General features: G+C 40.0%; 1 protein-coding gene across 2 annotated transcripts in view; it reads right to left on the bottom strand.

Moving 5' to 3' along the window:
• Nucleotides 1-25,867, bottom strand: part of MAGED1 (MAGE family member D1) — a 93,305-nt gene extending 67,438 nt beyond the window's left edge. Inside the window, exon 1 of one of the 2 annotated variants that reach the window (XM_055438039.2) lies at nucleotides 25,808-25,867. The gene's annotated coding sequence lies outside the window, so the exon portion shown is untranslated. Of the gene's footprint in view, nucleotides 1-23,259; nucleotides 23,285-25,807 lie in introns of those variants that run through there. The other variant, XM_055438041.2, reaches the window with a different exon arrangement.
• Nucleotides 25,868-26,215: the final 348 nt, after the last annotated feature.

Below are 26,215 nucleotides of genomic sequence, written 5' to 3' on the forward strand. Positions count from 1 at the left end.
GAAATTGAAGCTGTGATCCAAAATCTCCCAAAACTCAAAAGCCCAGGACCAGATGGCTTCAAAGGAGAATTCTATCAAACATTTAGAGAAGAGATAATGCCTATCCTTCTAACTCTTTCAAAAAATGGCAGAGGAAGGATCACTTCCCAATTCATTCTGAGGCCACCATCACCCTGATACCAAAACAAGACAAAGACAACACACAAAAAGAAAACTTCAGGCCAATATCACTGATGAACATAGATGCAAAAATTCTCAACAAAATTTTAGCAAACAGAATTCAGCAACACATCAAAAAGCTCATACACCATGATCAAGTTGGGTTTATTTCAGGGATTCAAGGATTTTTCAATATATGGAAATCAATGTGACACATCATATTAACAAATTGAAAGATTAAAAACCATACGATCATCTCAGTAGATGCAGAAAAAGCCTTTGACAAAATTCAGCACTAATTTATGATTAAAACTCTTCAAAAAATGGGATAGAAGGAATCTAACTCAACATAGTAAAGACCATATATGATAAGCCTACAGCAAACATTATTCTCAATGGTGAAAAACTGAAAGCATTTCCCCTAAGATCAGGAACAAGACAAGGGTGTCCACTTTCACCACTATTATTCAACATAGTTTTGGAAGTTCTAGTTTCAGCAATCAGAGAAAAAAAAGAAATAAAAGGAATCAAGATCAGAAAAGAAAAAGTAAAGCTCTCACTGTTTGCAGATGACATCACTTGCATTTCTATATACTAACAATGAAAAATCAGAAAGAGAAATTAAAGAATCAATCCCATTCACCATTGCAACAAAAAAGAATTAAATATCTAGGAATAAACTTACCTAAGGAGACCCTTGTGGCTCAGCAGGTAAAGAATCTGCCAGTAATGCAGGAGACCTGGGTTCAATCCCTGGGTTGGGAAGATCCCCTGGAGAAGGGAAAGGCTTCTCCAGTGTTCTGGCCTGGAGAATTCCATGGACTGTATAGCCCATGGGGTCGCAAAGAGTCGGACACGACTGAGTGACTTTCACAAGGAGAAAAAAGAACTGTACACAGAAAATTATAAGACACTAATGAAAGAAATTAAAGATGACATAAACAGATGGAGAGATATTCCATGTTCCTGGGTAGGAAGAATCAATATTGCGAAAATGACTATACTACCAAATGCAATCTACAGATGTAATGCAATCCCTATCAAATTACCAGTGGCATTTTTTCACAGAATTAGAACAAAAAAATTTCACAATTCATATGGAAATACAAAAGACCCCGAATGACCAAAGCAGTCTTGAGAAAGAAGAATGGAGCTGGAAGAATCAAGCTTCCTGACTTCAGGTTATACTACAAAGCTACAGTCATCAAGACAATATGGTACTGGCACAAACACAGAAATACAGACCAATAGAACAAGATAGAAAGCCCAGAAATAAACCCATACACCTTATTCTTGAAAATGGAGGCAAGACTATACAATGGGGCAAAGACAGCCTCTTCAATAAATGGTGCTGGGAAAAATGGACAGCTACATGTAAAAGAATGAAATTAGAATGCTTCCTAACACCATACACAAAGATAAACTCAAAATGGATTAAAGACTTAAATGTAACATCAGAAATTATAAAACTCTTAGAGGAAAACACAGGCAGAACACTCGATGACATAAATTAAAGCAAGATCCTCTATGACCCACCTCCTAGAGTAACAAAAATAAAAGTAAAGAAGTAGGACCCAATTAAACTTAAAAGCATTTGCACAGCAAAGGAAACTATAAGCAAGGTGAAAAGACAACCCTCAGAGTGGGAGAAAATAATAGCAAATGAAACAACTGACAAAGGATTAATTCCCAAAATATACAAGCAGCTCATACAACTCAATACCAAGAAAACAAACAACCCAATCAAAAAATGGGGAAAAGACCTAAACAGACATTTCTCCAAAGACATACAGATGGCTAACAAACACATGAAAAGATGCTCAACATCGCTTATTATTAGAGAAATGCAAATCAAAACTACAATGAGATATCACCTCACACCAGTCAGAACGGCCCTCATCAAAAAGTCTACAAACAATACATGCTGGAAAGGGTGTGGAGAAAAGGGAACACTCTTGCACTGTTGGTGGGAATGTAAATTGATACAGCCACTATGGAAGACAGTATGGAGATTCCTTAAAAAACTAGGAAGAAAACCACCATATAACCCAGGATCCCACTCCTAGGCATATACCCTGAAGAAACCAAAATTGAAAGGGACATATGTATCCCATTGTTCACTGCAGCACTATTTACAATAGCTAGAACATGGAAGCAACCTAGATGTCCATCGAGAGATGAATGGATAAAGAAGTTGTGTTATATATACACAATGGAATATTCAGTTCAGTTCAGTCGCTCAGTCGTGTCCGACTCTCCGCGACCCCATGAATCACAGCACGCCAGGCCTCCCTGTCCATCACCAACTCCCGGAGTACACTCAAACCCATGTCCACAGAGTCGGTGATGCCATCCAGCCATCTCATTCTCCGTCGTCCCCTTCTCCTCCCGCCCCCAACCTTTCCCAGCATCAGAGTCTTTTCCAGTGAGTCAACTCATCGCATGAGGTGGCCAAAGTATTGCAGTTTCAGCTTTAGCATCAGTCCCTCCAAAGCCATAAAAAGGAATGCATTTGAGTCAGTACTAATGAGGTGTATAAACCTAGAACCTATTATACAGAGTGAAGTGAGTCAGAAAGAGAAATATACATACCATATTCTAACACATATATATGGAATCTAAAAAAATGGAACTGAAGAATTTACTTACATGGCAACAATGGAGAAACAGACATAGAGAATTGACTTATGGACATGGGGAGAGGGGAGGAGAGGGTGAGATGTATGGAAAGAGTAACATGGAAACTTACATTGCTGCTGCTAAGTCACTTCAGTCGTGTCCGACTCTGTGAGACCCCATAGACGGCAGCCCACCAGGCTCTGCCATCCCTGGGATTCTCCAGGCAAGAACACTGGAGTGGGTTGCCATTTCCTCCTCCAATGTGTGAAAGTGAAAAGTGAAAGTGAAGTTGCTCAGTCATGTCCGACTAGTAGCGACCCCATGGACTGCAGCCCACCAGGCTCCTCTGTCCATGCGATTTTCTAGGCAAGAGTAGTGGAGTGGCTTGCCATTGCCTTCTCCGGGAAACTTACATTACCATATGTAAAATAGATAGCCAATGGGAACTTGCTTTATGGTTCAGGAAACTCGAACAGGGGCTCTGTATCAACCTAGAGGGGTGGGATGGGGAGGGTGATGGAAGGGAGCTTCAAAAGGGAGGGGATGTATGTATACCTATGGCTGATTCATGTTGAGGTTTGAGAGAAGGCAGCAAAATTCTGTAAAGCAATTATCCTTCAATAAAAAATAAATTAATTTAACAAATAACAAATTTTTAAAATAAATAAAAATTTAAAAGCAACTTTCTAGACCCCGAGACAATTTAGAAGACAATGCCTTTCCCCAGTATTAGAAATGTAAGGCATTTTAAAGCCGAATATGCATCCTCCAGAGAGTTTGGTTTCTGTTGAGCATGATTGTATGAAAAGATCAAGCCCCAAATAAATAAGAGAAGAAACTGAAAAAAAAAAAATGAGACTCTGGTAAGCAATCCAAATGCTTACCCAGCCAGCTTTACTTCACACTGGCCACAGAAATAAACCAACCAAGGTTCTCAATAGTTGAGACTTCGAGAAAGAAACAAACAAGCCATGGCCCTCCCTAAGGAAAAGATTCCCTAAGGGACAGACTATGGGAAAGAAAGGAACAAGCCAGCTCCCTCCTTGGAGTTGGCTAAAGATGGTTATTCAAGGATCCTCCAAAGACACAGGGTCATCTAAGTCTTTATATCCTGCTATCCACAGATGCTAATTATCTCTGATCACTTCCTGGTTTCGGTTCTTGAGCCCTGAGTATGAGGAAGAGTTAACTGAGTTAGAGTCCACACACAGAACCCCTGGTTAATTGCTAAGATCATTGTTTGGACCATCCAAGAAAGAGGAGCATTATAGGATGGTAACCCAGGTTATCTTCATTCCCAAATGGCCTCAAAGGCTGAGCAACCACACTGAATTCTAGGGCCCAATTCCTGGGCCTAGAAATTCTGGGAAAGATAGGATCAAACCAAAGTTCTCTACTGAAGCAGTTAAGGGCAACTGTTGCGGGAGAAAGGTGAGATTGTAATCAACCCCTCATATTCACAGCAAATTACGAGTCCTTGGCTATCTCTGATCACCTCCAAGCCACAGTATTCTAGCCTCAAAACTAGGGGAGAAAAGAACCAAAGTATGAATCCTCATATACTTTTAGTGGGAGTCAAAACTGGTGCAATCCTTTTGAAAATCAACTTTCCATTATCTTTTAATTATCTGTTAAAGTTATCTTTTAAAGTTAAAAAGCAACGACATCACTTTGCCGACAAAGGTCCATATAGTCAAAATTATGGTTTTTCCAGTAGTCATATACAGATGTGAGAGCTAGACCATAAAGAAGGCTGAGCACCAAAGAATTGATGCTTTTGAACTGTGGTATTGGAGAAGACTCTTGAGAGTCCCTTGGACTGCAATGAGATCAAACCAGTCAATCCCAAAGGAAATCAATCCTGAATATTCATTGGAAGGACGAACGCTGAAGCTGAATTTCCAATACTTTAGCCACCTGATGCAAAGAGCCAACTCATTAGAAAAGACCCTGATGCTGGGAAAGATTGAGGGCAGGAGGAGAAGGGGGGAAAAGATGAGATGGTTAGATAGCATCACCAACTCAATGGACATGAGTTTGAGCAAACTCTGGGAGATAATGAAGGACAGGGAAGCCTGGCATGCTGCAGTCCATGGGGTTACAAAGAGTCAGACATGACTGAGTGACTGAAGAACAACAGCAAAGTACAGCTGAAGATATGCATAAACTATTACTAGCAAATCCCTCTCCCAGATATGTATCTCAAGCACATGTGGAACAGGAGCAGCACTGTTCACAATAGCCAAAAACTGAAAGCAATCCAAATGTTCCTAAGTAGTAGAATGTACAAGTAGGTGTGCATGTGCATACGTGTCTATATACACAGATGAAGAAATCATTACCATAAAAGGCAAGTCAGGATAAATGGTTACCTCTGGGAGAGAACCGTTACCTCTGGGAGAGAACCGTTACCTCTGGGAGAGAACCGTTACCTCTGGGAGAGAACCGTTACCTCTGGGAGAGAATTGAGGCTTCTAGATAACTTGCAAATGTTCTATATTTGGTGTTGGAAGGTTCTTTTATGGGTGTTTACTTTATGATTATTCATTTCAGTGTACTTTTACACTTTATGCAACTTTTGGTATTTTTATTATATTACACAATTTGAAAAACTTTAAAAAAAAGAATCCAGGGCCTTCATATGGAACTCCTTTAAAGCATCCCCTAAGAGCATGTGTTCTCAATCTTCTGAGATAACGGATGATATAAAAAGCATCCACCCCTTTGTGAAAGCTATGCTGCTGCTAAGTCACTTCAGTCGTGTCCGACTCTGTGCGACCCCATAGATGGAAGCCCACCAGGCTCCCCCTTTCCTGGGATTCTCCAGGCAAGAACACTGGAGTGGGTTGCCATTTCCTTCTCCAATGTGTGAAAGTGAAAAGTGAAAGTGAAGTCGCTCAGTCGTGTCCAACCCTTAGCGACCCCACGGACTGCAGCCCACCAGGCTCCTCCATCCATGGGATTTTCTAGGCAAGAGTACTGGAGTGGCTTGCCATTGCCTTCTCCATGTGAAAGCTATAGGCACTGGTTATCCACATTCATTTATAATAGGACTCTTGGAACGGGAAGCCCGGGCTAGCTGGTAGGCTAGGGTCCTACCAGCAGTGCCATTTTCCTGAAAGTTGCTAAGGGCAGTTGTTTAAGTCCCTCCAAGCACAGGAATCAGTGAACAGAATGCTATCTTAGGTTCCCTTACATTCAAGATTTTACCACCAGTTCTTTCCTAGTCCTGGGGTTTTGGCCAAAAAAAAAAAAAAAGTTTGTGAAGCAAAGACAAAGCTGAAACAAAGCCAGGACCATCCAAGGGATCTGGTGCAAAGCTGCTTCCATTCCCTAACTCCTCCTCCCTTTTGTAAAAAATCTCCATTCCTATCAACGGAATGGCCTATCCTTTGTCCAATCAATGTCATATCCAATGTTCAATCAATGTCATACCATGTGCTTCTCAGCCACACTCACCCCTTCTACAAAATAGAGCATCTTTCTCACCTTTCTCCACTCTTAAACCCTCTATCTTTTCCCATCTTTGATGATCCCATGGCTAGCTTATTCATCCCCCAGTTTCACAGTTCCTTGACCTCCTCCACTCCAATTCACCCACCCACAGAACCTTCTCATCACTCAGAACTACTTTTCCTCTGAAATCTTAAACTCCAATATCCTACTATGACCACAATTTCTTATTTGCCATTCTACCTTTTAAACAACCACTCTCTGAGCTTTGAAATTGCTATACAGCTTCACTGACAGCCACCCACCTATCTTCCCAGCTTCTCTACAGAATCCTACTGAGAATGCATTCTTTCCTGATGAGACTAGATCCCATGGTCTATAACCTGAACAAATCTCATCAGTAACCTCAACAACCCACTTAGCCCTTCAAACCTCCCACCACCCAAAATCATCATCACACATTCACAAGTCTAAAATCAAATCTAATGTTTCCCTTCCTTGCTCCCACTTCTTGGCAACTGAATACAACTGGAAAAAAGGACAAGACTAAAATCACTTTATTTCCAGCTCAGATATGCATTTATTACTTACTGCCCATCAATCTTTTCTCATTCCCCAGAGAAGGGTGCAACCTTACTCCTCCTTCCACTGGCCCCTGTTCATCCCCTCTCACACTCCAGAAAAGCCCTTACTACCTTATCACAGAGAATGAATCAGGACAAGAAACTCTCAATCTCTCGCCTCTCCAACAACCTCACAAACAAGCCTTTCTGACCCTCTTTAACTCTGATATTAGAAGTGATGCCCATTCTCTTGCTTATGGCCAGTTCTTCCACATATTCATTATACCATATCTTTTCCACACCTGTTTGTTTCTCCAGTTACCCATTTCTCTCCTCTATTTTCAACAACCTCTTTGACTTAATTAGCTCCTCCACTACAGAACATATAAACATGCTCAAATTTCTCATCCTAAAAATATACATATACCACTTGTTATCTATTCTACTTTTCATAGACAATAGTCTACATTCACTTCATTAACACCTTTGCCAACTACATTACTGGTCCTCTGTGCCTTCACCAACACAGATCCATACACACTCACTGCCCTGGCTTCCCCTAAATCCTTAACCTAACAGAACCATCTCAAGTCTATATCTTATATATCCATGTAGATGAATTTCACACTATATACTTTTAAAAGTTTAAGACAGTAATTTTAAAAGAGAAGTGCAATACACATTCTTTAGTATACAACAAAGCTTGGCACAGAGAAACACATAAAAGGAGCTAAGCATCTTCAATCATCATTTCACTCTCCCAGAGATAACTGTTAAAGCGACATACTAACCTCCAGGAGAAGCTGAAAAAAAATCACCTCACTCCCTCCCTCTCCATACCCTTAAATCCCAAGGAAAGGAGGAAGAGGAATTCTCAAGATTACTTAAGGATACACAATTGGGCCTCAGTGCCAACTGGTGGAGCTTTGAAGGGGAAAAGCACAATAAGCCAAAGTTTTGGTGTGGCCTGTTAAACAAAAAATCATTCTGACACATGTTAAAATGGTAAGAAAGACTTTATTAAAGACTACTGTTTAATAGTAGACTTTAATAAAGACTACTGTTTAAAAGTAGACTTTAATAAAGACTGCTGCTGCTGCTACTTCAGTCGTGTCCGACTCTGTGCGACCCCATAGACGGAAGCCCACCAGGCTCCCCCGTCCCTGGGATTCTCCAGGCAAGAACACTGGAGTGGGTTGCCATTTCCTTCTCCAATGTGTGAAAGTGAAGTTGCTCAGTCATGTCTGACTCGTAGCGACCCCATGGACTGCCGCCCACCAGGCTCCTCCATCCATGGGATTTTCTAGGCAAGACTACTGGAGTGGCTTGCCATTGACTACTGTTTATTAAAGACTACTGGATAGTTGTCAAGACTACTGCAATACAGGGGAGAGACGGACTCAACTATGAATAGTTAAAGACAGCTGGGGATCTACAGGCATGGAGCTATAGAAAATTACTAAAAGGAGACATCAAGACTAAGTTGATCCTTGCTAAACTGACTTGCTGGGAGAAATATCAATAACCTCAGATATGCAGATGACACCACCCTTATGGCAGAAAGTGAAGAGGAACTCAAAAGCCTCTTGATGAAAGTGAAAGAGGAGAGTGAAAAGGTTGGCTTGAAGCTCAACATTCAGAAAACAAAGATCATGGCATCTGGTCCCATCCCTTCATGGGAAATAGATGGAAAAACAGTGGAAACAGTGTCAGACTTTATTTTTTTGGGCTCCAAAATCACTGCAGATGCTCACTGCAGCCATGAAATTAAAAGACGCTTACTCCTTGGAAGGAAAGTTATGACCAACCTTGATAGTATATTAAAAAGCAGAGACATTACTTTGCCAACCAAGGTCCGTCTAGTCAAGGCAATGGTTTTTCCCGTGGTCATGTATGGATGTGAGAGTTGGACTGTGAAAAGCTGATCGCTGAAGAATCGATGCTTTTGAACTGTGGTGTTGGAGAAGACTCTTGAGAGTCCCTTATACTGCAAGGAGATCCAACCAGTCCATTCTAAAGGTGATCAATCCTGGATGTTCATTGGAGGGACTGATGCTAAAGCTGAAAGTGCAATACTTTGGCGACCTCATGCGACGAGTTGACTCACTGGAAAAGACTCTGATGCTGGGAAAGGTTGGGGGCGGGAGGAGAAGGGGACGACGGAGAATGAGATGGCTGGATGGCATCACCGACTCTGTGGACATGGGTTTGAGTGTACTCCGGGAGTTGGTGATGGACAGGGAGGCCTGGCGTGCTGTAATTCATGGGGTCGCGGAGAGTCGGACACGACTGAGCAACTGAACTGAACTGAACTGAACTGAAACTGACTTGGGATTCTCGCTGAAGGCAGACCAGAGTGCTAAAATATCAAGCAAGGGTGGGGGATTCTTGCTAAATTGACTTGGCAGGATTCTTTTTAAAACTGAGCTAAATAGGCCAAGACAATGCCCAAGGATAAAGTTTAGTTGAAAAAAGGGCTCAAAGGAGCATGACTAATGTTAGGTCAAGGAGAATCTTTATTGTGGTTTCCCACCCCTCCGCCTTCCTTGGGAAATGTTTCTCCACTGAAATATTCTAAAGTCTAGATCCATGGCAATGAGACAGCCCTTGGATATACACGCACATACAGAATTATAAACACATAACACTACATCCATGTGTATATGCACAGATCTATTTTATATATATTATTCTATATATATGTGTGGTGTGTGGGACAGTCATGTGTGTGTATGTATATATATTATATATTAAACATTTTAAATATAACTGTTGTATATAGTTCTATATGTAATATATATAATCTATTGTGTATGTATATAATCTATAGTATATATATATATTATAACCTATTGTAATGCACACACACACACACTTCTCCCACATACTACACACATACCTGAGGTGCACTGTAACATGACATTCTTTCTCTTCTGTTTCTCCTCCTTGCTATTCTCCTACTGCCCCATTCCTCCCCACCCAGCCAGTGCATCATCAGTACCATCACAGGGGTGATTATATATCTCATCTGCTTAAGACAATGTCATTACTTCTCCTTCAGAGCCTTCAGAGTGAAATCTCAGTTCTCTGATCTGACTTTTGGGGCTCTCAACATCCTGGACCCCATCCATGTCTCCAATTTTGTCTCTCCTCCCCTACATAAAACTTATGTTTCAGTTATGACCAACTATATACATACCTTTCCTTGAATACATCAAGATCCCTCTGCCTCTTTCAGTTTCCTCCAACTGAAACCCTTCATAGCTCCTCTACCTTCATACTTCTACTCATCCAATGTCAAGCATTATCTCCTCTTTCCAAGGCATTTTCAGAAGCCCATTCTGTGCTGCCACAGACTGTCAATCCCACTTGCCTATGTCCACCAGAGTACTGATCATACTCTTTAGTCACTGACTGTTTATTCATATTACCACTATAATGAACCTTCATCAAGGACAGGAAACTAGTCAGATTTACCTTCACATCTCCTATACCAAACATAACACCATATATATCATTGTAAGGAATTTTTGCTGAATGAATGAAAGACTACATAAATAAAGCCATTCAAATGTATTCAAAATAGAGAGGAAAAGAGCACAACAAAAGGTCAGGTAGCATGACAAAAAAAAATCTCCTGAGCATTCACATCTTGTTTTCTAAGTATCAATCCTTACTGAAAGAATACATGGTTCCTTGCAAAATGACTGATTCCAGCACTGGGGCAGACAGTGTACATGATGAGCCTAAAATGTATCAGAGAGCAGTGAAGTCAAGATCTAATGAAATCTTGTCAAATGATACAGGAAACAAACAAAAACTACTTCTAATTTCTAAAATGGCACAATTTGAGCATCAAAAAACAAAAAAATCACAATACTACAAATAATAGATGCTAGATAGGGTATCGGAGAAGGCAATGGCAAGCCACTCCAGTACTCTTGCCTAGAAAATCCCATGGATGGAGGAGCCTGGTGGGCTGCGGTCCGTGGGGTCGCTAAGGGTCGGACACGACTGAGCGACTTCACTTTCACTTTTCACTTTCACACACTGGAGAAGGAAATGGCAACCCACTCCAGTGTTCTTGCCTGGAGAATCCCAGGGACGGGGGACCCTGGTGGGCTTCTGTCTGTGGGGTCGCACAGAGTCGGACACGACTGATGTGACGCAGCAGCAGCAGCAGATAGGGTATGGAGAAAAGGGAACCCTCCTATACGATTGAGTGGGAATGTAAACTGGTACAGTAACTATGGAGCACTATGGAGGTTTCTTTAAAAGCTATTAATAAAAATAGACTACCCTAAGATTGAGCAATCTCATTCCTGGTCACAGATCCAGAAGACAAAAACTAATTTGAAAAAATATATGCATCCCAATGTTCATATCAGCACTATTTACAACAGCCAAGACATAGAAGCAACCCAAGTGCCCATCAACAGACTACTGGCTAAAGAGATGTGGTATTGATATACAATGGAATACTACTCAGCCATAAAAATAACAAAGTATTGCTTTTGCAGGAATATGGATTGACCTAGAGAATACTGTGCTTAGTGAAATAAGACAGAGAAAGACAAATACTATCATATATCACTTATATGTAGAATCTAAAAACTAATACAAATGAATCTATTTACAAAACAGAAACAGACTTACAGATATAGAAAACAAACGTATAGTTACCAAAGGGGGAGTATGGGTTTAATAGGGATTATTCAAGATGGTGGAGTTGAAGGACGTGCATTCATCTTCTTCTGTGAGAACTCCAAAACTGCAACTCACTGCTGAACAACCATTGACAGGAGAATGTTGGATCCCACCAAAAAAGATACCCCACATCCAAGGGCAAACAAAAAACCCCAACAAGGCAGTAGGGAGGCAAAATCACATTTAGAATCACATCCCACACCCCCCAGAGATGCTTAGAGGGATCAAACAAAACCTTGTGTGCACCAGGACCCAGAGGCCCCACAGAGACAGAGCCAGACCTGCCTTTAAGTGTTTGAATGTCCCCTGACGAGGAACGGGTCAGCAGTGGCCTGCCACGGGGCAATAAGCCTCTTATCTTCATTCTTCAGAGGGCAGACAGAATGAAAACCACAATCACAGAAAAGTAAACAAACTGATCACATGGACCACAGCCTTGTCTAACTCAATGAAACTATTAGCCATGTCGTATAGGGCCACCAAAGACAGACAGTTCATGGTGGAGAGTTCTGACAAAACATGGTCCACTGGAGAAGGCAATGGCAAACCACTTCAGTATTCCTGCCTTGAGAACCCCATGAACAGTGTGAAAAGGCAAAAAGATAGGACACTGAAAGATGAACTCCCCAGGTTGGTAGGTGCCCAATATGCTACTGGAAAAGAGTAGAGAAGTAACTCCAGAAAGAATGAAGACATGGAGCCAAAGCACAAACAAAGGCCAGCTGTAGATGTGACTGATGATGGAAATAAAGTCCGATGTTGTAAGAACAATATTGCATAGGAACTTGGAATGTTAGGTCCATGAATCAGGGTAAATCGAAGTGGTCAACAGGAGATGGCAACAGTGAACAGTAACATTTTAAGAATCACTGAACTAAAATGGACTGGAATGGGTGGATTTAATTCAGGAGACCATTGTATCCACTACTGTGGGCAAGAATTCCTTAGAAGAAATGGACTAGCCCTCATATTCAACAAAGGAGTCCAAAATGCAGTATTTGGGTACAATGTCAAAAACGACAGAGTGATCTCTGCTTGTTTCCAAGGCAAAACATTCAATACCACAGTAATGCAAGTCTATGCCCCAACCACTAACGCCGAATAAGCTGAAGTTGAATGGTTCTATGATGAGCTACAAGACCTTCTAGAATTAACACCAAAAAAAAGATGTCCTTTTCGTCATAGGGGGCTGGAATGCAAAACTAGGAAGACAAGAGATACCTAGAGTAATAGGCAAGTTTGGCTGTGGAGTACAAAATGAAGCAGGGCAAAGACTAACAGATGTGCAGATGGCACCACCCTTATGGCAGAAAGCAGAGAACTGAACAGCCTCGATGAAAGTGAAAGAGAGTGAAAAAGTTGGCTTAAAACTCAACATTCAGAAAACTAAGTTCATGGCATCTGGTCTCATCACTTCATGGCAAATAGATGGGGAAACAATGGAAACACTGAGAGACTTTATTTTGGGGGGGCTTAAAAATCACTGCAGATGCAAACTGCACTGCAGACTGCAGCAATGAAATTAAAAGACACTTGCTGCTTGGAAGAAAAGCTATGACCAACCTAGACAGCATATTAAAAAGCAGAGACATTACTTTGCCAAGAAAGGTCTGTCTAGTCAAAGCTATGGTTTTTCCAGTAGTCATGTATGGATTTGAGAGTTGGACTATAAAGAAAGCTGAGCACCAAAGAATTGATGCTTTTGAGCTGGGGTGTTGGAGAATACTCTTGAGAGTCCCTTGGACTGCAAGGAGATCCAACCAGTCCATCCTAAAGGAAATCAGTCCTAAGTATTCATTGGAAAGACTGATGTTGAAGCTGAAACTACAATATTTTGGTCACCTGATGTAAAGAACTGACTCACTGGAAAAGACCCTGATGTTGGGAAAGATTGAAGGGGACAAGAGAAGGGGACAACAGAGGATGAGATGGTTGGATGGCATCACCGACTTGATGGACATGAGTTTGAATAAGCTCCAGGAGTTGGTGATGGACAGGGAGGCCTGGTGGGAGGCAGTCCATGGGGTTGCAAAGAGTCAGACACGACTGAGTGACTGAACTGAACTGAAAGGCTAAAAGAGTTTTGCCAGTGGATGCAGTGGTCATAGCAAACACCCACACCCAACAACACAAGACTCAACTCTACACATGGACATCACCAGATGGTCAATACTGAAATCAGATTGATTATATTATTTGCAGCTGAAGATGGAGAAGATCTGTACAGTCAGCAAAAATAAGACCTGATTGTGCTGACTGTGGCTCGGATCATGAATTCCTTATTGGAAAATTCAGACTTAAATTGAAAAAAGTAGGGAAAACCACTAGACCATTCAGGTATGACCTACATCAAATCCATTATGATTATACAGTGGAAGTGACATATAGATTCAAGGGATTAGATCTCATAGACAGAGTGCCTGAAGAACCATGGACAAAGGTTCATGACATTGTACAGGAGGCAGTGATCAAGACCATCCCAAGAAAAAGAAATGCAGAAAGGCAAAATGGTTGTCTGAGGAGGCCTTACAAATAGCTGAGAAAAGAAGAGAGGAGAAAGGCAAAGGAGAAAAGTAAAGTTATACCCATCTGAATGCAGAGTTACAAAGAATAGCAAGGAGCAATAAGAAAGTCTTCCTAAGTGATCAATGCAAAGAAATAGAGCAAAGCAATAGAATGCGAAAGACTTCAAGAAAATCAGAGATTCCAAGGGAATATTTCATGCAAAGATGGGCACAATTAAGGACAGAAATGGTATGGAGCTAACAGAAGCAGAAGATATTAAGAAGAGGTGGTAAGAATACACAGAAGAACTATGCAAAAAAGGTCTTCATGACCCTGATAACCATGATGGTGTGATCACTCACCTATAGCCAGACATCCTGGAGTGCAAAGTCAAGTGGGCCTTAGGAAGCATCACTATGAACAAAGCTAGTGGAGGTGATGGAATTCCAGTTGAGCTATTTCAAGTCCTAAAGGATGATCCTGTTAAAGTGCTGCACTCAAAATACCAACAAATTTGGAAAACTCAACAGTGGCCCCAAGACTGGAAAAGGTCAATTTTCATTCCAATCCCAAAGAAAGGCAATGCCAAAGAATGTTTAAACTACCTCACAACTACACACATCTTACATGCTAGCAAAGTAAAGCTCAAAATTCTCCAAGCTAGGCTTCAACAGTATGTGAACTGTGAACTTCCAGATGTTCAAGCCAGATTTAGAAAAGGCAGAGGAACCAGAGATCAAATTGCCAACATCTGTCGGATCATTGAAAAAGCAAGAGAGTTCCAGAAAAACATCTACTTCTGCTTTATTGACTACACCAAAGCCTTTGACTGGGTGGATCACAACAAACTGTGAAAAATTCCCAAAGAGATGGGAATGTCACATCTGCCTCCTGACAAATCTGCATGAAGGTCAAAAAGCAACAGTTAGAACTGGACATGGAACAACAGACTGGTTCCAAATTGGGAAAGGAGTAAGTCAAGGCTGTATACTGTCACTCTGCTTATTTAGTTTATATGCAGAGTACATCATGCAATATGCTGGGCTGGATGATGCACAAGCTGGAATCAAGATTGCCGGGAGAAATATCAATTACCTCAGATAGACAGATGACACCACCCTTATGGCAGAAAGCAAAGAACTGAGGACCCTCCTGATTAAAGTGAAAGAGGAGTGTGAAAAAGCTGGCTTAAAACTCAACATTCTAAAAACTAAGATCATGGCATCCAGTCTCATCACTTCATGGCAAACAGATGGGAAAACAATGGAAACAGTGACAGACTTTATTTTCTTGGGCTCAAAAATCACTGCAGACCATGACTGAAGCCGTGAAATTAAAAGACGCTTGCTCCTTGAAAGAAAAGCTATGACCAACCTAGACAGCATAGTAAAAAGCAGAGACATTTCCTTGCCAAGAAAGGTCCATCTAGTCAAAACTATGGTTTTTCCAGTAGTCATGTATGGATGTGAGAATTGGACCATAAAGAAGGCTCAGTGCCAAAAATTGATGTTTTTGAACTGTGGTGTTGGAGAAGACTCTTGAGAGTCCCTTGGACTGCAAGGAGATCAAACCAGTCAATCCCAAAGGAAATCAGTCCTGAATATTCATTGGAAGGATTGATAAGGAAGCTGAAGCTCCAATACTTTGTCACCTGATGCAAAGAGCCAACTCACTGGAAAAGACCCTGATGCTGGAAAAGATTGAAGGCAGGAGGAGAAGGGGACGACAGAGGATGAGGTTGTTGGATGGCATCACCAGTTTGACAGACATGAGTTTGAGCAGGCTCTTGGAGTTGGTGATGTACCGGGAAGGCTGGCATGCTTCAGTCCATGGCGTCACAAAGAGTCAGACATGAATGAGCGACTGAACCGAACTGAACTGATGGGTTTAATAGATACACACTACTATACATATAAAATAGATAAGTAACAAGGATTTACTGTATGGCATAGGATACTATATTCAGTATCTTATAATAACCTCTAATGGAAAATAATCAGAATAAATATGTCTGTAACTGAATCACTTTGCTGTAGACCTGAAACTAACACAGCATTGTAAACCAACTATACCTCAGTGAAAAATTTTAATCACAATGGATACACATTAAATACATAAAAATCCATGAATTCTTAATGATATTAAACAATAAAAGTCTCTAGGAAATCAATTCTGAAAACTGATATATGAAAAAAAAAGCTTTTATCCTTTCTGTTTTAAATGTTAACAGTTTTTAACTGAAATACAGTTAATTTATAATGTTGTATTAGTTTCAAGCGTATGGTAAAGTGACTCAGTTATATATACATATGTGTATGTATATATATAGTTTTTCACATTCTTTTCCATTATAGATTATTATGAGATATTGAGCACAGTTCCCTGTACTACACAATAGGGTCTTGCTGTTTATCTGTTTTATAAACAGTAGTGTATATTTTAATCCCAAACTTCTAATTTATCTCTCCCTCCCCTAATCCTACTATCCCATTTGGTAAATGTCAGTTTGTTTTCTATGTCTGTGAGTCTATTTCTGTTCATAAATCCTGAGTTTCTTTTTATGAAACATAAATTAGAACAAAAAAACGTAGCTAGCAAGAAAAAGTTCTCCTTTATAAAATAATCCCAGCTAATAAATGCAGAATAACTGCTAGAATTCTACCACTATTTACAGCCACTATTGAAATACTGAATTTAGACAGTTATCTCCAATGGCTGTGAAAATCAACAGGAGAAAGGTTGGGAGGAAATGCTACAATGGAGGGATCAGGCTGAGATCACCTGAAAACACAAATCAATCCCAGCATCAGTTAAAAAGATAAAATCACCCATGAGGTAATGCAATAAAAAGTGCGTTACACTGCCTGAGATGATTCTTACCTTAAAAACATAATTAAACTGAAGCTAATCAAGCCTCTAGCTCTAAATTCCAGTGAAGAGGAAATATGGGAAGGAGAAAACAATAAAAACCACATCAAAGAAGCAATCATCTAAATCCATTTGTCAATCAGACAAATAACTTAGTTTCTCCAATAAATCAACAGTCTTTAAAATTGGCAGGGCATGGGGGTGGGGGCTTTAGAGGATTTACAGGAAAAAAGACTCAAGAGAAAAACAGCCAGTAGCAATAAATGGTCTTTCTTTGGATATAGATTTAACAAAGCTACTGTACATAGACATTTTTCAGACAATCATGGAAATCTAAATATGAACTATTAGATGATATAAAGAATTACTGTTAATCTTATAAGTATAATGGCCTGCTGCTGCTGCTGCTAAGTCGCTTCAGTCGGGTCCAACTCTGTGTGATCCCATAGACGCAGGCTCCCAGGCTCCCCGGTCCCTGGGATTCTCCAGGCAAGAACACTGGAGTGGGTTGCCATTTCCTTCTCCAATGCATGAAAGTGAAAAGTGAAAGTGAAGTTGCTCAGTCGTGTCCAATTCTTCGCGACCCCATGGACTGCCGCCTACCAGGCTCCTCCGCCCATGGGATTTTCCAGGCAAGAGTACTGGAGTGGGGTGCCATCACCTTCTCTGGTATAATGGCCTAGTGGTTCCTTATTTAACACACCTATGACTTAGGGATCCATACTGAGTTATTTATCTGTGCAATGACATAATGGCTGACTGCCATTTTCTCAAATGCCCCAGTGAGAAAAGTGGGTGAGGAGAAAAAAATCAAATGAAATTCGTTAAATGGTATTAATTGCTGAAGCTTGGGAAAGGATTTATGCATGGTTATATGTATGTGCGTGTGCTTACTACTTTTTTCTTTAAAACTATTTGAAAATTTCAGGAATAAAAGAAAAAAAACAGAAGCCAACGTGAAGGAGTTTCATGTGGCTACTTCCAAACTGGACAGTCTGAGCAACAGAAGTAATGACTTGAAAAGTACTAAATATATAAGAAGTTCAGTAAAATATAGAAAATAACAATAAAATCTTAAGAAATATAAAAACACATTAGGTTGGATAACAGTTTTAAATAAAAGACTTGTTTGAAAAAAATCTGAAAATGCAGTAGGTAAGTATATGATATTAGGGAATTACTGTTGTTTTCTAAATAAGATAATGGCAATTAAATTATTTACAAAATGCTCCTAATATTAGGAGATGAACACTGAGATATTTATGGGGAAAGTACCAAACTGACCTATTAAAGTGGTATCTGAATCAAAATGCCAACAAGGATTTTTGTGAAAACTGACAAGCTGATTCTAAAATGTGTGCATGCTAAGTCACTTCTGGCATGTCCAACTCTTGGCGACCCTAGAGACCGCAGCCCTCCAGTCTCCTCTGTCCATGGGATTCTCCAGGCATGAATGCTGAAGTGGGTTGCCATGCCCTCCTCCAGTGGATGTTCCTGACAGATCAAACCCGCATCTCTTCAGTCTTCTGCATTGGCAGGCGGGTTCTTTACAACTAGTGCCACGTGGGAAGCCCTCTAAAATATGTATATGGGTGAAAATGAGTATAATAACCAAAGCAATCTATAGATTCAATGCAATCCCTATCAAGCTACCAATGGTATTTTTCACAGAAGTAGAACAAATAATTTCACAATTTGTATGGAAATACAAAAAACCTCGAATAGCCAAAGCAATCTTAAGAAAGAAGAATGGAACTGGGGGAATCAACCTGCCTGAATTCAGAGTATACTACAAAGCTACAGTCATCAACACAGGATGGTACTGGCACAAAGACAGAAATATAGATCAATGGAACAAAATAGAAAGTCCAGAGATGAATCCACGAACCTATGGACACCTTATCTTTCACAAAGGAGGCAAAAATACACAATGGAGAAAAGACAATCTCTTTAACAAGTGGTGCCAGGAAAACTGGTCAACCAACTGTAAAAGAATGAAACTAGAACACTCCCTAACACCATACACAAAAATAAACTCAAAATGGATTAAAGATCTAAACGTTAAGACCAGAAACTATAAAACTCCTAGAGGAAAACATAGGCAAAACACTCTCCGACATAAATCACAGCAGGATCCTCTATGACCCACCTCCTAGAGTAATGGAAATAAAAGCAAAAATAAACAAATGGGACCTAATTAAACTTAAAAGCTTTTGCACAACGAAGGAAACTATAAGCAAGGTGAAAAGACAGCCTTCAGAATGAGAGAAAATAATAGCAAACGAAGCAGTTGACAAATAATTAACCTCAAAAATATACAAGCAGCTCATGCAGCTCAATACCAGAAAAATAAACGACCCAATGAAAAAATGGGCCAAAGAACTAAACAGACATTTCTCCAAAGAAGACACACAGATGGCTAACAAACTCATGAAAAGATGCTCAACATCACTCATTATCAGAGAAATGCAAATCAAAACCACAATGAGGTACCATCTCATGCCGGTCAGAATGGCTGCTATGAAAAAGTCTACAAACAATAAATGCTGGCGAGGGTGTGGAGAAAAGGGAACCCTCCTGCACTGTTGGTGGGCATGCAAACTAGTACAGCCACTATGGAGAACAGTGTGGAGATTCCTTTAAAAACTGGAAATAGAACTGCCATTTGACCTAGCAATCCCACTGCTGGGCATGCACACCGAGGAAACCAGATTTGAAGGAGACACGTTTACCCCAATGTTCATGACAGCACTGTTTACTATAGCTAGGACATGGAAGCAACCTAGATGTCCATTGGCAGACGAATAGATAAGAAAGCTGTGGTACATTTACGCAATGGAACATTACTCAGCTATTAAAAAGAATGCATTTGAATCAGTTCTAATGAGGTGGATGAAACTGGAGGTAACTCAGAAAAACACCAATATAGTATATTAATGCATATATATGGAATTTAGAAAGATGACAACAATGACCTTATATGTGAGACAGCAAAAGAGACACAGGTATAAAGAACAGACTTTTGGACTTGGTGACAGAAGGCGAGGGTGGGATTATTTTAGAGAATAGCATTCTCTAAACATGTACATTACCATATGTGAAATAGATCACCAGTCCAAGTTCGATGCATGAAACAGGGCACTCAAAGCCAGTGCACTGGGACAACCCAGAGGGATGGGATGGGGAGGGAGGTGGGAGGGGGTTCAGGATGAGGGACAGATGAACACCTGTGGCTGATTCATGTCAATGTATGGCAAAAACCACTACAATACTGTGGAGTAATTAGCCTCCAATTAATATAAGTATATTAATGAATTTTTAAAAATGTATATGGGAATTCAAAAGGCCAAGAATAACCAAAGCATTATTAAAGAAAAAGAACAAAATTGTAGGACTTACTGACCATATATAAGATACATTATAAAGTTACATTAATTATGACAGTGGTACTCATACAAGAATAGAAAAACCAAAATGAAACGAATCCAGAAACAAACCCTCATATATAACCTAATCATCTGATTTATGAAAAAGATGATGATGCTAGAGGGAAAGGATGATCTTTTCAATAAACGGTATTGAATTGCTGGATGTCTGTTTCAAAACAACAACAAAACAAAGGGCCTTTATCCATATCTCATACTGGCAACATACAATAAAATCAGTATCAAATGAACTGGAAATATAAATGAGATTAAACAGTATCATCACATAGAAAAATATCTCCATGAATTTGAGAAAGGCAAAGATTTCTTAACCAGGACAAACAAGCACTACCCATATAGAGGAAAAATTATGAACTCAACAATATTAAAATTGAGGTACAAGCATATCTTGTTTTACTGCGCTTCACAAATAGTGCATTTTTTACAAATTAAAGGTCTGTGGCAACCCTGTGTGATGATGGTTAACACTTTTTAGTAATAAAGTTTTTTTTAATTAAGGTATATTCTTTGTTTTTCAGACAGTGCTATTGCACACTTGGAGTTTCCCAGGTGGCCAGTGCAGGAGACACAGGTTTGGGTTGGGAAGATCCCCTGGAGGAGGACACGGCAACCCACTCCAGTAGTCTTGCCTGAAATTTGGTGGGTTACAGTCCATGGGGTCGCAAAGAGTTGGACAAGACTTAACGACTGAGCATGCATGCATTGCACACTTACTAGACTACAGCATAGTACAAAATTAACTTTTAAATGCACTTTGAAACCAAAATATTTGTATGACTTGTTTTATTGTGATATTCACTTTACTGCAATGGTAGAAGCAAACCTGCAATATCTCCAAAATGTGGTTGTATTCAGTTCATCAAAAGACACCATTAAGAGTCTGAAAGTGCAAACAATGAAATTTGCAATAAACAGATCTAACAAAGTATTCACATCCTTACTAAAGAAAGTCTTCTACAGAACAATAAGAAAAGGATAGTCCAGGAGAAAAAGTGGTCAAAAGACTTGAACAGGTACCTTGAAAAAAAGATATCCAGGCCAATAAACAGGAAAAGATGCACATTTATCAGCAGAGATATGCAAACTAAAATCACAAGATACCATTAATAATCACTAAAATAGTTACATATTTTTTCCTTAAAAAGACAACACAGTAAGTGTTGGCAATATTCTAGAGCACGGGAACTCTTAAAATTTTCTATTAGTTTTTTTTAGTACAACTGCTTTGGAAAACTGGTTGGCAATACTTACTAAAGCTAATCTTATCCATAACCTACAAATTCATCAATTCTACACTTAGGTATATGTCAACAGAAATCTGTGTATATATCACCAAAAGACATGTTCTAGAATGTTTATAGTACTATTTGCAGACCAAAGATGTAAACAACCAAAATGCCTATCAGTTGTGGCATATTCACACAATGGAATACAGAGCTATAAGAATAAAGGAATTACTACTACACTTGATAACTTGGATCAGTATCAAAACAAAATCTTAAGCCAAAGTCAAACATGCAAAAAAACATACTATACTATATTTCTATAAAGTACCAAAACGGGAAAATTATTATACAGTGATAGAAGCCAAGATGTGGTTAATTTGGGGTTTATATTGTAACTGGTAGGGAAATATATTCAAGGGATTTCAGATACTGATAATTTTTTTTTTAATGAAGTATGCTGTTGTTTAGTCGTTAAGTCATGTCCCACTCTTTTGCAATCTCCTCTATCCATGGGATTTTCCAGGCAAGAATACTGAAGTAAGGTGCCATTTCCTTCTCCAGGGGATCTTCCAGGACCAAGCATCGAATCTGCCTTGCCTGCACTGGCAGGCAGATTCTTTAACAATGAGCCACTAGGGAAGTCCAACATGAATTTACAGTTGATTTACAATATTATATTAGTTTCAGGAGTATAGCATAGTGACTCAGATTATACTCCATTAAAAATTATTAAAAGATAATAGCTATACATCCATGTGCTATACAATATATTCTTATTGCTTATCTATTTTAGACATAGTAGTTTGTATCTCTTCGGAGAAGGCAATGGCAAGCCACTCCAGTACTCTTGCCTAGAAAATCCCATGGATGGAGGAGTCTGGTAGGCTGCAGTCCGTGGGGTCACTAAGGGTCGGACACGACTGAGCGACTTCCCTTTCACTTTTCACTTTCACACAATGGAGAAGGAAATGGCAACCCACTCCTGTGTTCTTGCCTGGAGAATCCCAGGGATGGGGGAGCCTGGTGGGCTTCCGTCTATGGGGTCACACAGAGTCGGACACGACTGAAGTGACTTAGCAGCAGCAGCAGCAGCAGTTTGTATCTCTTAATCCCATACCTGCTATTTGCCCCTCTCCCTGCTGGTAACCACTAGTTTGTTTTCTATATCACCAAGTCTGTTTCTGTTTTGCTATATATATTCATTTGTATTATTTTTTAGATTCCAAATATAAGTGATACCATAAAGTATCTGTATTTCTCTGTTTCACTAAGCATAATACTCTCTAGGTCCATACAACACTGTTACAAACAGCAGAATTTCATTCTTTTTTACGGTTGAGTAATTGCGAGGCTTCGCTGCTGGCTCAGTGGTATAGAATCTGCCTGCCAATGAAGGAGATGCGAGTTAGATACCTGGGTCAGGAAGATCCCCTTGAGAAGGAAATGGCAACTACTCCAGTATTCTTGCTGGGAAATCCCACAGACTGAGGAGCCTGGCGAGCTACAGTACAAGGGGTAGCAAAAGAGTCGGACATGACTTAGCGACTAAACAACAATATTCCATTGTACATATACACCATATCTTTATCCATTCATCTGCTGATGGACACTTGGGTCATTTCCATATCCTGGCCATTGTAAATAGTGCTTCTAATAACATTGGAGTGCACACATCTTTTCAAATTAGTATTTTCACTTTTTCCAGATATATACCATGAGTTGAATTGCTGGATCATGTGGTAAGTTACGCAGTGGTGACAATGCTTTCAGCTGTACCCTTATGTATTCATACCCTAATAAAAATTAAAAAGGAAAAAAAGAATAAAAAGTTTGAAAATAGGGAAAAAATTCAAGTAAAAAGTCATCACACTTTTCAGCTCTTAACATTTATAACTAGGAAGTAAATCAAGTACCTGATATAATCAGACTTGTGAAAGAAAGCTTACAAAATGAAATTTTTATATCCAGACTATGTCTAATAAAATATTCTGTGTATTTTCTACTTCTCATTAATAAACAGAGATAGAGAGAGAGAAAGAGACGATCAGGCCAGGACTGAGTATCTGACAGACTTTAACTCCATTAACTCCACTACCATTTAGCAAGTTACTACCCACCTGAGTCTAGGTTTTGTCATCAGGAAAATGACAATGATGATACTGACTTTAAACAGTGGTTCTGAACATTAATTAGGGAGCCAACTACATTAAAAAGGTTGTATATAAAAGACAGGCACTAAATTCATTTTAATTTACCACACCAAACATTTATGGGCAACATTATGAATACGCAGTTAAAAGAGCAGTGAGAGAGGAATGCTGTAGGATAGCATACAATGCACCACAAATTAACACATTGAGGAAGAGGTGAGGATAGAGGCAGATGTGTCTTCCCAGAGGGGCTGGTAACTGGCAATTCACCTAAATGGTAGCAAGAAGCTAGCCAGGAGAAAGACAATATGGGGAACTTACATGGACAGATTAGATCATTCAAGTAGGCAGAGTGGTGCATTAATGTTATGCAGGCTGGTGACCACAGGCAGAGGGGAGAAGAGGGAATGTTGGAAGCAAAATGACCAACAAATGCAAAGCCACTGTCATAAATATATCCCAGCTTCCCACTCATATCTGTATAGTCTGTGCCCTCTTTTCCTTTAGATTTCTGCTCAAATGTCACAGTACCAGGGAGGCCTTCCTGCCTTTCCTGTCTAACATAGTACAACCTTCTCTATCACAACCTATTATAAATTTATCATATATTCACTCATTGTCTCTCAACTATACTTAATCATCCCTTATTTTGGTAAGTCTAACACATTATAGAAGAGGGAATAAGTTGCTTGTTCAAGGAGACTGCTAGTTAAATTCCTCTTTATAACCTGAAATACCCCGCACCCTCATTATAAATTTAATTTTCTCTCCCTTGGAATTGAAATAATAAATTGTGATAATTAATGAATAGTATTGCAAGACAGATTACACATGATAAATGGTGCAAAAACATAATTTCACATTGCAACAAATGAAAAAGACAAAATTCATAATGCACCAAATAGATAATACATGCATAGCTCAAAAAAAAAATCTTTGAAAAATCTGTCAACTTGCTCTTCAATATTGCTACTGAACACCAGGAAAAGATTTACATAATACACCCAACTCATATGAATTAATAAATTTGTGATTGGATGTCATATCTGTCAACCATTTCTGCCCTGTGAGAAATTCTAAAGATGGGAAAGCTTCCACCCTCTAAAGCTGACACCAAGTTATAAGCAAAACTCACTATGTTTGTCATTCAAAATTTGGAGATTCAGTTGTATACCAAAATTTTCTTATGTCATAGGCTGAAACCAGTGTAATATCTGATATGTGATTTCGTTTAGGGTAATAAATAAATACAAGTACATAATCTGAACAAGTTCCTACGTCTCTGAGAGCTCTAAAAAATTTCTGCTCCTTTGCTTATTTTTAAAAACAACAAAAACAGCCTTGCCCTTGAGATTGAAGTCACAGCTGATTTTATAAAGTATTAATAAATAATTCACTGTCCTCTACAGAAATAGGACCAAAGAGAATCAGAAGTCTTCAGGGGGAGTAAAATACTGGGGTCGAAAGGGGAAAAAAGGGAAGAATTAAGCTCAGACTGGGGGAAAGAAAGAAAGAGAAGTCTCTCTCAGTCGTTTCCGACTCTTTGCGACCCCATGGACTGCAGACCACCAGGCTCCTCTGTCCATGGGATATTCCAGGCAAGAGTACAGGAGTGGGTTGCCATTTCCTTCTCCAGCGGATCTTCCCGACCCAGGGATCGAACCTACGCCTCCCGCATTGCAGGTAGACGCTTTACCGTCTGAGCCACCAGGGAAGCCAGAGTCGGGGAAGAGGGTAGCAAAAGTTCTGAAGCTAAGAGGAGGGAGGAGTGGAAGGTGGGAGTAAGAGGTAGGAAAGAAATCGCTGGTACAGGGAATGATCCAAGTTCATAAAGGCCGGGAAGAGGATTCGCGATAAAGAGGTGAAGTGAAGAATAATCAGGACAAGATAAAAGGACCATGACAGTCAGAAAGAGGAGGAGATGACGGCCAGCCATCTCCCGAGGAGTGAGACAGCGGAGATAGCGATCAGAACCACAAGCGTCAGACACATCCTTCAATGTACCCTAGAGATGAATTCTTTCCACCTCGCGGTGAAACAAAGAAGAAAGCGTTAATGAAGTGTTTGGGGACTCACTTATGAAAATTATCAGTCCCTTTCTTTACACTCACCTTGGTGAAGAACGCCGCGACAAGATGAAGGCGTGACCGGAAGTGCTAATTTCTTTTGTTTGGCGGAAGCTTTTGCCGGGGACGCCACACCCTCACCCCCGCCCCATCACTCCCCGCCCCCACCTCCGCCTTCACTCCAGTCAACTTCCTGTGCCTCTCTAGCAAGCTTTTGAAATACTGTATCTCAATGGCTCTCTCACCAGATGCGCACCTAGATAGTGACATAGAATGTCTGGAAGAAGGAATCAGCAACTTTTTACAAATCCTACTAGCCCTAGTCATCCCAGGAACTGCAGCATCTCTGCCAAACTCTATGTATCTTATTTGTCACCTCGCCTTGCTGATTCAGACTTTCAAGTACTGTTACTTCCTTAACTCTCGGATGTCTGCAGTTACATATTTACCATA

The sequence above is a fragment of the Moschus berezovskii genome, chromosome X (genome assembly GCF_049115385.1).
Source record: "Moschus berezovskii isolate FMDL1 chromosome X, NW_MosBer_1.0, whole genome shotgun sequence".
Lineage (NCBI taxonomy): Eukaryota > Metazoa > Chordata > Mammalia > Artiodactyla > Moschidae > Moschus > Moschus berezovskii.